Consider the following 13,524-nt stretch of genomic DNA (forward strand, 5'->3'; position numbering starts at 1 on the left):
AATGACCTGGTGCTGAGGGGGGAAGGAGTCTTCATGCCTTTCTCTTTCAGGCCATTCACTCTGTGGAGCTCCCAGGAGAAAGGTGAAGCCAATACCAGATACTAAACCAACTATCCCTCCAATCTTCAGATCCAGAGAAAAGGCTTGATCAGGACTCAAGAGACCTACCCTAAGATGCTACCCCCTCAGGCTTGGCTGTCATAGGGCCAAAAGATGTGAATTTATTTATTAATATATTTTAATTGGTTTCAGAGAGGATGGGAGAGGGGGAGAGAGATCGAAACATCAATGATGAGAGAGAAAATCATTGATCGGCTGTCTCCTGCATGCCCCCTACTAAAGATCAAGCCGGCAACCGAGGCATGTGCCCTTGACCAGAATTGAACCTGGGACCCTTCAGTCTGCAGGCTGACACTCTATCCATTGAGTCAAACCGACTAGAGCCAAAGGATGTGAATTTAAAGCAGAGAGTAAGTTGGTAAGGTTTTCCAGAAGTGGGAAATAGGAGAGGCTGCACATTATAGGAAAAAAATCTGAATTAATGGAGACCTGGCCCCAGGTGACTTGACTACACAGGCATATGACCCCAAGCACATGCCCTGCTCTTGTTGGTCTCTGGCCACTTCCTCTGAGATCTGGACAAAGTGACTACTCACCTGCTGAAAGGACCCTATGAAGTATTTATATTATTTCAAGCTAAGACTTACAAAGCTAGGATGTGGGTGGGTGGTGAGGTGGTGACACCAGTGGAGATCTCAGTTATGTGAATATCTGATTAGTAATTGTCTGAGTACCTAAGGGTAAGGGTATGGATAGAGAGGCCTTTTCAGAGATCTCAAACAGGCTGGGGGGTTGGGGGGGGGTCACCTCCTCCACTCTAGCTCTTACTCTAGAAAAGGTGCAACTCTGATTTTAAGATCCCATCTATCTCTACTCTGAGGTGAATCTCTTCCAGCTCCCTTCTTCATTCCCCTGAAGACTAACCCTGACCAAAGTGCTCTGGGTGGTGAAGTCCCTTTGGCTCCCAGAGATCTGAGGATGTCACCTAAAAGCCAAGGGGATGTCAATCTGAGGACAAGGGGGACACTTCAAAAGTCAAAAACTCCCAAGTAAGAAAGTGTCCAAATTCATCTTAGGCAGGAACTATAAAGGAGCTGTGTCAACTGGACAGACAAGACAACAGGCCTGTTCTTCAGTTGACTGGTTTGTGGACACTACTCTGAAACCTTTTTTTAACTGTTTCCAGCTCCAGGTCCCTATTCACATTTCCCATCTTTCTTGCTATCACTACCCTTGCCTCTACCCTCAAACCATATTCAGCTCCATCCCCCTCTTGCTGCCAAGAGGACTGAGAACTCCATACAAAGATCTATTGAAGCTGCTGTGCTCATGTCTTAGGGAGCTACTGCCATCTCCTTGATCTTTCATGCTTCTGCTGAGGAAGGCTGCGAGGCACACTTGACAATGGCTGTGACTAACCTCAACAATCCTCTGTGGGACAACTGGACAGAGCAAACTGGCCTGGCTATCAATCCTTTGGATATAAAAAACAAGTGTGGAAGAAAATAGAACCTCCAAAATCTTTTTAAAAGGGAAATCAAATGTTGCCTCCCTGGCTTAAAATCCTCAATGACTTCCCATTACACTTAAATAAAGCTTACACTAAACATGAACGTCTTATCTTCTCCTACAGGACCCTAAAGGTTCCTGTGGCCTCTCCAACTTATCTTGTACCAAGTTCTTTCTTGTTTCCTGGAATCCTCTTCCCCCAGACCTATCTATAGCTGGCTCCTACTTATCACTTAGGTCTTAGCTCTATGCCACTTCCTTAGAAAGATCTTCCCTGACCAATCTCACTCTCAGTCACTCTATTATGTTAAAAAGTATTTCATTTCTATATAATTCAGCACCCTCAAATACCATCTTATTTATATTTGTTATTTTTCTCTTCCCCCCAAAATACAAGCTATACCATCGTCACTCAGAGTCCAGACAATGACTGACACATAGAAGGTGTTCACAAATGAATGGATAAAAAAGGTGAGCATGGAAGTCACACTTGGGATTTCTACAGCCCTGGGGGAGAAGACAGAAAGAATGGCCCACAGGATGGTAAAGGGATTTGAAAATCATGAGAGAAAAATTTGAAGGCATTGAGGAAATTTCTCCTGGTGAAGGGAAGACTCAGGAGCAATTTCATAATTGACTTCAAATATCTGAAGAGGTAGCACACAGAAGAAGAATTAGATTTATTTACTTACTCCAGAGGAGAACCTGGGTAGACATTTCTAAGTGAGAGGCAACACAGGATATGGGAAATGTTGAAAGTCAAGAAAATTCAGTTCTAGTCTTGCCTCAGAACAGATTCCCTTGGATCTTTGAGCTTGTCTGCTCTATTCTCTAGATAGAATGTGTGAAATAAGCTAGATGGATCACACATGACAAAACAGGTTTTACTTCTCAGGCTAACTCAAATTCACTGGTAGTAGCTGCCTGGAGCACTGTGGTGAGAAGGATCCTGGAGCAATGAAACGATGGGGGAATGATTAATAATTTGGGCACACCTCAAGGAATGGGATATTATGTAGCTATTAAAAATATGCTTGCTCGGCCACGGTGGCTCAGTGGTTGAGCATCGACCTATGAACCAGATCATCACGGTTTGATTCCTGGACAGGGCATATGCCCGGGTTGTGGGCTCGATCCCCAGTTGGGGGTGTTTCTATCTCTCTCCCCTCTTCCTTCCTCTCTGAAATCAATAAAAATATATTTTAAAAAAATGTTTGATTTTGATAGCACAATACAAAAAAAAAATCTTTATATAGTGTTTGATCTTTACTGACCTGGAGTAATGTCCATAAGCTGCATAGTAATATGTACAATGTGATGTCATTTTTTTGTAAAAAGAAAAAAAAAGCCATATACAAAAACCATTATATATCATATCTGAATATATGTACACATATGTGTATATGAATATAGAGAAATGTATAAAGGGATAGACCCTAAGGCTGTTCACACTGGTTACCTTGGAAAGGAGGCATTATTAACACTCTCAACATAACTTTTTACTATTTCATTAGTTACAAGTAAACACATATTACTTCTATAAATTTTAGAGGAATTTAATTTAATTTTTAAAGTTTTAAGGGTACATGTTACTTTCTGGCTCAGTGAGAAAGAGTACTGATTATCAGTGCTTGCCCTGGATGCAGGATAGGTGAGTGGTAGCTCACGTGCCTGGAGACAGCCTTAATGTAAGGAAAAACTTTAAAATAATGTTCTCTGTCCAAGAATGGAGCTGGCTGCCACGTGAGGAGGTGATACGCTCTCTGGCTGCTGGCAGTGGCCAAGCGGAGGCTGAATGAACATCCCTCGGGAGTGGGAGGGATTCCTTCACTGGACAGCAACTTATAAGATAGAAGACATGTTACTATTTCAGAGGGAACATTTGTGATGGGAGGTTTGATATGCCAACAGCATTTACTGCAAAAGATGACCAAACCCACAAACAGACCAAAGTTGTGCACATTCTTTTCCATAAACTCTTTTATTGAGTTGTTACTTTTCCTAAGCAAAAGCACTGTGTGTCCCAAATAAACTGTTAACTGCACATCAACCCAGCTACTTTCCACAAGTCAAATGCTAGAAGCAAAGCCTTGGAACAGAGTGGGATCTCAAACATGATGCTTTACACCGCCAGGTTTTAAACAGCAGGCTGGTGAAGACTATGGTGAGCTGGAAAGCACATACCCTGTCTAAGAGGAGAAGTCACAGTTTAGCTCTAATTAACTGGTGCCATGGGGGAATGTGGGTCTAGTACTGTTAGGTCTTTTATTTATTTTTTTAAAGAGAAACCAGAAATCTGTAATTTTAAATAAAATTCCTCTACTTTTAAATGTTGGAAATTAATTTGCATTAAAATAGCAACTATACAGAACAAAGCCTGTGGCTTATGGTCCTTTGACTAGATGGACACATACAGAGAAAAGACCAGAAGTCTCCTGATAACTATCCCTCCCTCAGGCCTCTCTGATTCACACCTTCAAGCCACCCCGCTACTCAAGAAACATGACTGATGGAGAGGATCTAGTACCCAAGAATAGGTTGGACAGTTCTCAATAAACCCTGGGGCTTTAGGCTAACAGTCAGTTTTAAGAATATAGTGTTAAAAAAAAAATCAGCCTTAAAGGAGGAATTCCTATGCTCTGGACCGAAAGATGTTTGCTCTGGATGATGACTGGATGGCCTTTTTCTATCAAAGGGCCAATTACCTCAATATCCTGGGTGCCTGGCAGCAGTGAGAAAGTAAGACCTAGCTTGGTGAGATGGGTCAAGGGAGAGGCACCAGCATTGACTATTCCAAGGCATCTTACTGTGATGGATTTTGGTGGATCTGCCTGCCAAATATGCATTCCCATCTTCTAGTACCAGCCCCATAAGATCCCTTTGGAAATTAACTGCCCTTCTTGAATCCAGAAGTAGACATGGAGTAAAGCCTAGACAAGAAAAAGTCCTCCTTGAACTTTTGCTGGAGCCCCTGGGGAAAACATGTTCTCTGTTAGGGTTGCCCAGATTACACCTCTCCTGATGCTACTGGTTGCCACTTCTGCTACCTCACAGTGAGAGCCTGACATAGAATGAAGCCAACAAAGATGAAGGCCGAATCAAGAAATTAGGGGAGGAAAATGGAGACCTGTTCACATTTGAAAACCTGCACACAGCAAGTCTAAAGCCCCCTAACCTCACATTTTTTAAATTACATGGACCAAAAAATTTCTTTTTGACTGAGGCTAGTTTGAATTGGGTTTCTAACATTTAAAGTTGAAAAAGCCTTGATGTTCCCATACAGAACAATTCACTACTGCTCTGGTCTCTTCTGTCTTCATGTGACCAAAAATGACTCCCTGCCTTTGAGGAAAGACATGAGAGTGGAATGTCTACAGCAGTCTCTCAAAAAGCCCAACAATATTGCTGCCATAACTGGTCTCCATGGGACCAAGTAACCTTCTTGGGAAGCATCTACCAATCCTGGAGGGTAGGAAATGGAGCCAAAAATTGGCTAAAGGTTCCAGGAAAAAAGTGCCCTCTAAGCTCCTTCCTTGGCCCCAAAGAGTGAGAAGCAGCCCACATCTCGAGCAGGCACCACTTGAAGTCAACTCTACACATTCAGAGCAACACTGTGGAGTGTGTCAAACCTGCTGAAATCTGGGCTCTCATGCTGATACATACTTGCTGTGTAACCTGTGGCAAGTAACTCAGTTTCCTCCTCAGTAAAGCTTGTTGTAAGAATGAAATGAAACAATGTATATAAAAATACCTAGCATGATGCTTGGCGTATCTTCATATATTGTCAGGTCCCAGGCCCTGTGATAACAGCTTTCCATGGAAGAGCTCATTTGATCTAAAACTATATATATTCTATATCGGTCTTATATATGTATATAATATCCACATTTTACAGATGGAAAAACTGACGCATAGGTTAAGGCATTTATCCAAGACTGCACACAACTAAGCTGAGATTTTCAAGGCCAGGCAGTCTGTCTTTGTAACTCTTGGCTGTTCCTGAGAATAATGCTAGTCTCCTGTAATTTCTATTCCAATGCCTAGAAAGTTGGGCTGAAGGGTACGCCATTTAATGCCAATATCTCTGGATAAATAAGAGGCATCCTTAGCCTCCCTTCACATTCCTAGCCCTTCTTCAGCACCTACCTAGGCCAGTGGTCGGCAAACTCATTAGTCAACAGAGCCAAATATCAACAGTACAACGATTGAAATTTCTTTTGAGAGCCAAATTTTTTAAACTTAAACTATATAGGTAGGTACACTGTTATTAACTTAATTAGGGTACTCCTAAGCTGGCCTTTGCTAAAAACGTCCTCAATCTGACTGAGGTACGTACGCTGAGGTCGACCCCTTCCAACTCTCCCATCCACACTCGTCTTGTATACTTCTTTCATCTATCTCCTTTCGTGCATCCTCTCTATATGTCCAAACGGTCTCAACATACCTTTCTCAATCCTCAACACTACATCTTCTTTCACTCCACAACGTTCCTTAAAATTAACTTAATAAACTTTAAAGTTTTAAGTCTTAGTTAAACTATAGGTACGTTGAATAAAACTTGATATCATACTTAAAACAATATTATTTATTGACAAAATTAAATTCCTTACAATTTACCTTACAATATCCATAAAATTAAATAATGACAATGACTGACAAACACTAATGTGAACAATGGCCTTGCATCTCCTTGGAAAGTTTGGGTAAGTCAGGTTTGTATGTTGTTGTTTTTAATTTTAGGCACGATTCCAGGTTCTCATCAATAAGACGACTTCTCATTTACTCTTGATAAGGTTCATGCTTGAAAATGATTGTTCGCATAAATATGTAGACCCGAATAAGGAAAGAACAGCAAACGCTAGTTTTTTCAGTTGATTATATGAGTCAGGAATACTATTCCAGGTGTTAAAAATCAACATATCTTCCTTCTCCAGGTCTTTCAAAGCAGACCACTTGTGCTGTGAACTAAGTTCACATTTGTTTTTCTCTAATATTTCCATATCAGCACAAAGACGTTCAAATTTCGAGCTCCACAGTTGTTTTTTAAATCCAGCAATTGCATTTCAAAGTTGCCAATGTCAATATTAAAGGGAGAAAAATTTAATTCTGTTACAGTAGCATTGAGAGGTTTTTTTTAACAAAGGTTTACGTCACTTTGCTGTTTCTGAATTCCTGAAACCTGTTGAGAAAAGCTTCCCTCATATTTAAAATACCGCACGTAGAATTTTGTGGAAGAGCCACACTCAAGGGGACAAAGAGCCGCATGTGGCTCGCGAGCTGCGGTTTGCCAACCACTGACCTAGGCCTTTGAGTAACTCACACTTCATGAATAAGGTAATACGCTACTTACCTAAGGTTAACTCACTATTCTGACCTGAGAAGAACAGGAGAATGTCAGAAGCCGAGGGAGCCCAGTGTCCCTCTTATAAAAACCAACCAGCCTTCGAGGGCATGCTCATTAGAGCATCAGACTGCCCACAGAGGGTCTCGGGTTTAATTCCCCGTCAAGGGCATGTACCTGGACTGCGGGTTTGCTCCCTGCCCCCAGCTGGGGAGCGTGTAGGAGGTAACAATAAATGTGTCTCCCTCACATCAATGTTTCTCTCTCTCTGAAAAGCAATGGAAAAGAATCCTCAGGTGCGATTAACACCACCAGCACCAATTAGTATTTTCAGAAACTCCTGAAATATGTACACAAAATATGTACACTATTGCTTCAGCCAAGTATGAGGCTTTTGTAAATGGTCCTGGGGAAGGGAAGGAGAGGTGAGGCCAGGCACAGCCTCCTGGAAATACTGGCCTAGAGAGCTCTGGGAAACCCTGAAGTAGAGAAGCTGGTGTCCCATATAAACCCCTACCTCACTTCAATGTACTGCTGTCTCCTTTATTTCTTCCACTCCTAAATATGCCACCTCTTCCCTCTAAAACTCTTTGACTTTCCTTCCCTTCTTCTTCTTCCATAAGATCTAGTCATTGAGTCTTGATAACTTTTTTCTTTTTTAAACAGACACACTTTATTTTAGAGAAGAGAGAAACACTGATTTGTTCTCCCACTTATTACACTCATTTGTTGAGTCTTGTAGGTGCCATGACCAGGGGTTGAACCCACAACCTTGGTGTATTGGGACAAAGCTTGAATCAACTGAGCTACCCAGACAGGGCGCTAATTCTTTTTTCTTAATGTCAGTTAAACATGCCCTCCTGCCTTTTTTCTCCCCAAAACTCAAGTGGCTCTGGGACCAGATGGCCTGGGTTGGAAATATAACCCTATCACCTACTGCCTTCCTTAATTTGGGCAAATGAATTCATCTTGCTATACCTGTTTTCTCATACGTAAAATATAGTTAATAATAGGTATTCTCTTAGAGTTGTCAGGCATAAATACTCTCATAGTGTTGTGGTCATCATGCTGGATTCTTCTTTTTCTAATGCCATCACCAAGTCCTATGAAATTGTGAAAAATTTCCCCACCTTGCAGCAGTTCTTTCTCCACATGTAACAATGCTTGGATTAGGATGCCCCACGAACCAGATCATCCACAACTGGTGCCTTCTCATCTTTTAGGCTATTAGGCTCAACTGTCACCTCCTCAAAGAGGCCAATTCTGACCACTTTGTATACAATGGCCATCCTCACCCTCATTCACATTACTGTTTTAATTTCTTCACAGCACATATCATTATCTTGATTTACTTGTTTATATATTCTCTCACCCATCAGAATATAAGGTCCATGAGATCCAAGACCTTGACTTTTTCATTCACTGCTGCATCTCTAGTACCTAGAAAAGTATCTCCATAAATTGTTTAATTGCTAGAGATATTTGAGACTTGCATGTTCTGCTGTTCTGTGACTTGTTCTCAACTAGACTCTATTCAACAAATTTGCACCCAAACAAAACAAAATCAACTCACTACTTAACTCTCTTACAAAGTTGCGAGCCCTAAAAACCCAAAGTTGACGTAGGGAACTGAACATCTGTACTCCTGGATTCCTCTGCCTCGAGGCTACCACCAAACCATGCCAGTCATTTCATCTCATTTCTATTTTTCCTAGTGAGATCCCAAAGGAAAGTCTGGTTGGGTCAGGCTAGCCACAAACTCTCTCTGGATCCAAACAAGCACAGATTGGAGCTAGAGAAACAGTGAGGAAGGGGACTATCATTGATGCTCAGAAAGGTAATGGGATGGAATCACTGTCTTATCTGGCTCCACAAGTGAGCAGTTCCAGGTTAAAGAGCCAGGTTAAACGTCCCTAAAAATCTTCTGTCATCATCTCACATTTATTCAGGGAAGGACCTTTTCAAACTAAGGGCTCTCAGGAAAGAATTCTCTTTCCACTGAGGCTGCTAAGGATGTAGGATTTAAGCCTAGGGTTCCTGAGAGCCTTTTTCACCACAAAGCAGAAATCTTTTGAGGATGAAGCTAAGTCAGTGAAGAAATGGAGAGAGATTATTGAATTGTTTCAACTCCTGGATGTAACTAGTTCTGAAGCATCCTACCTCTGGACTTTTTAGCAACAAGAATCAATTAATTCTTCTTTTTGATTAAACTAGTTTGAACTAAGGTTCCGTCACTTAAGTCTTTAGAGTCCTGGCTGATATGAGGTTTGTTTTGTTTTTCCTTTTTTGTTAACACTTAGAACTTATGTGCAGGGCATTGTCCTAAGTACTTTATATGTATTAACTTACTTAATTCTTATAATAATTCTTTGAAGTAGGATATCATTATTACCTTCATTTTAAAAAAAATATATTTTATTGATTCTTTAGAGAGAGGAAGGGAGAGGAAGAGGGATAGAGAGCTAGAAACATCGATGAGAGAGAAACATCAATCAGCTGCCTCCTGCACACTCCCCACTGGGTATGTGCCCGCAACCAAGGTACATGCCCTTGACCGGAATCGAACCCGGGACACCTGAGTCCACAGGCCAACGCTCCATCCACTGAGCCAAACCGGTCAGGGCAATTACCTTCATTTTTTAACTGTTAAAACTGAGGAACAGAAAAGTTAAGTAACTTGCCCTAGGTCACAAAACTGGTAAGTGATAATATGGGATATAAATCCTTTTTGGCTCTAAAGTCTGCATACTTAGCTACTACACTACAATGCCCTATTGCTCCCAACCCTATCAGAACATAAAATTCAACTCCCTGACTCCAGACACTATCATCTTGGGACAGACAGGGGCCAGAGAGCTTCTATTTGTCCCACCTGCACTCAATTTCATCCTTTATAAAATGAGGATAATTGTAGTTTACCTACCTCATAGGTCCTGTGAGACAATACATGTAAAGCACTTAAATGGTGACTGGTAGATAATAACAACTTAATGAACAGTAGTCATTAGTATTACTGCTCTTTGGGTCACTAAAGTGCAGCTGGCAAATACAATGCAGATGGGAGAAATCTCTTTTCTTTCATCGCTGTCCTTAGGGGAAGAGAAGAGATGCCATGGATGAGAGATGAAGACACTTTCTTGTCTTCCACCCATTGCATAAGCTGTTTCCTTTCTTTGGAAGGCTAGCTGTCATTGTCCCAATTCCTATGGAATATCACCCAGCCCAAATACCACCTTTTCTATGAAGTATTTCCAGATAAAGTGCTGAGTTTCACTTAATCTTAGTGAGAAAAGCAATCTCTCACTGCTGAATTTCTACAACATATAATTTGTACCTCATGTTCTGCCCTGTGTACCTGCCCAACCTCTTTACTGTATTGGGAGCTCCCTGAAGGCAGTGTTTACCCTGTGATTTCTGTTTCCTCTTCTTGACCCTACAGAGAAACAGAATCCCTTAGAGAAAGCTGAGGGCCCAAAGGAGGGCTGAGAAGTCAAGTAGGATGGGGTGAGGCAGGTCACCACGAATAGGACTTGGGGTAGCTCGGAATTAGGAGGAAAGACAAAGAAAAGTCCCACAGATAGAGCAGTTGGGGCAGAGAGCCTCTCCTTGGGCTAGGTAGAGAGAAGAGAGGAGGGGGAGGGGAGGAAGGTGTGCTGAACCTGAATGAGGTGTGAGATCTGAGAAATTTAGAGATTTCTAGCCAAACATAAGAGCTGCCTGTGCTCCAATGATTCCCAATAATTTACAGAGGGCAGATCCCACCTTGTGAGATTCAGAGACTAACAAGACACATCCCCACTATTTCCCAAACTCCGAGTCCAGAGTCCAGTGAGGGTGGGTGAAAAACTGTAAAGATGATGATGAGTGGTGCTCTAGGAAGTACAATAAAGGGCTCTGGGCAGTAAGACACAGAGCATGAGGATTTGCAGGTGCCCTAAGGGGAGGGTGCCTCTTCGGAGAAGGACAGATGAGTAGATAGAAGAGATGGACATGTGTTTGAGGAGATAGCAATTTGAAGCAGAAGCACCAAAGACTGGTGTGGAGGGGAAGCCAGAGGAGAAAGTCCTAGGAAGATCTGAAACGAAACCATTTAAAAGTAGAATCTGAAGTAATTGCTCAGGGGCAATTTTGTGGAGAAGCTAGAAGCGTTTTGAAGGGGTCTTTCTGGAGGGTGGGTACTGCACAAAGAGTGCTCCCAGGAAAACAGGAGTGCGCAGGAGGGCACAGTGGGCATCATTCGGGCTTTCTGTGGGGAATGGGAAATTCTCCGTGAGGCAGTGGTTCTCAAACTGGAGCACGCATCAGAATCACCAGGAGGGCGGGCTCCTGAAATCAGGCTGCGGGCCAACTCCCAGGTTTGTGACTCGGTAGGACTGGAGTAAGGCCCAAGAACATGCATTTCTAGCAATTCCCAGGCGATGCAGACGCTGCTGGTCCAGGGAGCACACTTTGAGGCCCATTACTATAGGGGAAGAGCTTCCTTCGTGAGGAGGCCCTCCGAGGGGAGTAGGAAGGTGGGAGCTTCCGAAAGGAAAACAGGGGCAGTCCCCAAGGAGTCTCTAAAGAGGGTGATAAGGGTCCCGCCATCTCTGAAGGGAGGAGGGGTCTCTGAGGATGGAACCTAAGAAAAACGGCCTGAAAGGTCTTTGAGGACTGGGACTTCAAGGGGTGGAGCATGTCTCTTAAAAGCCTTATTGAAAGGGGACATGGAGCCTCTGGGGAGGCTGTCTGGAGGATGCTGGGGCCTCGGAAGGGATGATGGGTGAGGAGACTCAGATCTGCACAGGCCCTCTCGGGTTGATTTCAGAGGAGAGAGAATGGAGACGAGAGGGTGCTAAAGGGAGTGGAGCCCAGGAGGGTCCTGAACAAGGTTTCTGGGCGGCGGGAGGACCCGAGGAGGTTCTGAGGAGCCTGCAAGGTGCTGACTCAGGCGGGCATCGTGGGGAGGTTCTCGTGGGGAGGTTCTCGGGGCCTGGGAGGCGTGGTCTGAGAGGAACCCCGGGCTAGTCCTCAAAGGGCAGCAGGGAGGGGTCTTCCCAGGGAAAGCCACCAGGGTAGACGGGGCAGAGGGTTCCTCAGAGCAGGCGCCAACGGCCACGCTGAGGGAGCGAGAGGCCTCGGCGGGCGGGAAAGCCCCTGCGGCGGCAGGGATGCAGGAGACCCGGGGTGAGACAGGGGACCCGGGGTGAGGCAGAGGCCCCCGGGGTGAGGCAGGGGACCCGGGGTGAGGCAGGGGACCCCGGGGTGAGGCAGGGGACCCCGGGGTGAGGCAGGGGACCCGAGGTGAGGCAGAGGCCCCCGGGGTGAGGCAGGGGCCCCCGGAGTGAGGCAGGGGCCCCCGGGGTGAGGCAGGAGACCCGGGGTGAGGCAGAGGACCCGGGGTGAGGCAGGAGACCCGGGGTGAGGCAGAGGACCCGGGGTGAGGCAGGGGACCCGGGGTGAGGCAGAGGCCCCCGGGGTGAGGCAGGGGACCCCGGGGTGAGGCAGGGGCCCTCGGGGTGAGGCAGGGGCCCCCGGGGTGAGGCAGGGGACCCGGGGCAGCCGCACCTCAGAGGGTCCCGAGAGGCCTTAGGATGTACAGGGCTTGTGAGGGTGCGGGAAAGTTCACCTGAAGTAATGGGGGGGGGGGGCTGAAGAAACTTCTAAAGGAAATTTTTGGAACATTTGGTGTGGATTACTAGGACAGATTTGGGATACACAAAAGGGGTTTGGAAGAGGGTTTTGGAACGTGGAAGGAGAGTTCTCCATAGATGTGAGAGACTGAGGAAGATCTTCAGGGCACATCTGGGCACTCTGAAGGAGTCGGGGTGGCAGCTGTGAGATTTGGGGTTCTGAGCGACTTCTTGGATGGGGAGGCGGGAGGGTAAATTCCTGGGGCGGGGGGAGGGAAGGCCGGGTGAAGTCGGCCTTTGGGGGAGATTTCGGGAATGCCCAGGTCTGGAGGGGATCTGAGGGACACTGTGAGGGGAGATTTTCGGGGTTTCGCAGGGAGGAGACCTCGGGTACACATGCTGGATACCCGGCAGCGGCCTCGGGGCCACAGCGGGTTCTCTGAGGCCGATTTCCAAGACCCAGGGCAGTCTCCGGAGAAACCTGTGGGAATGGAGGGGTGGGACCCCGGGAAGAGCCGGGACGGCGGACGGGGTGGGAGGGGAGTGTCGGGGTCTCTGCGGTCGCCGGGACCGCCCTCCAAGGAGGCGTCCGTGGCGGACGTGGGGGTCGATCCCGAGGATGTGAGGGGATGTGGGGGGAAGCTCCGAACGGCCAGTGGGAGCAATTCGGAGGCCGGGGTGGGGGCTCCGCGCAGGGGTCGCGACCCTTCAGGCCCGCGCTCCGCGCCCGCAGCCACCCGCGGCTCGGGGTCCCTGAGGGGGCGGGGCCGCCCGCGCGGCCTGGGACGCCCTGAGGTGAGCCCCGCGCGCCCCGACCCGCCGCGGCCCCCGGCCGCCCGACCCTGCCCGCGACTCACCGCCTCGGCCGCCGCCGCCGCCGCTCGGGCCTCCTCAGGCCACCGCCACCGCCGTCGCCCGCTCTCCAGCCCGCGAGCTCCCCTCCCTCCTCCCGCACCGACCACCGCAGCCGCCGCCGCCGCCGCCGTCGCGCTGCGTCACCGC

At 46.3% G+C, this 13,524-nt stretch overlaps 1 protein-coding gene across 1 annotated transcript in view; it reads right to left on the bottom strand.

Moving 5' to 3' along the window:
• The window catches only part of SAMD4B (sterile alpha motif domain containing 4B), a 44,401-nt gene extending 30,939 nt beyond the window's left edge, over window positions 1-13,462 (bottom strand). Inside the window, exon 1 of the mRNA XM_036345681.1 lies at window positions 13,380-13,462. The gene's annotated coding sequence lies outside the window, so the exon portion shown is untranslated. The remainder of the gene's footprint in view (window positions 1-13,379) is intronic.
• Between the last annotated feature and the right edge of the window lie 62 nt (window positions 13,463-13,524).

Source organism: Myotis myotis, unplaced genomic scaffold, assembly GCF_014108235.1.
Source record: "Myotis myotis isolate mMyoMyo1 unplaced genomic scaffold, mMyoMyo1.p scaffold_m19_p_19, whole genome shotgun sequence".
Taxonomy (NCBI): domain Eukaryota; kingdom Metazoa; phylum Chordata; class Mammalia; order Chiroptera; family Vespertilionidae; genus Myotis; species Myotis myotis.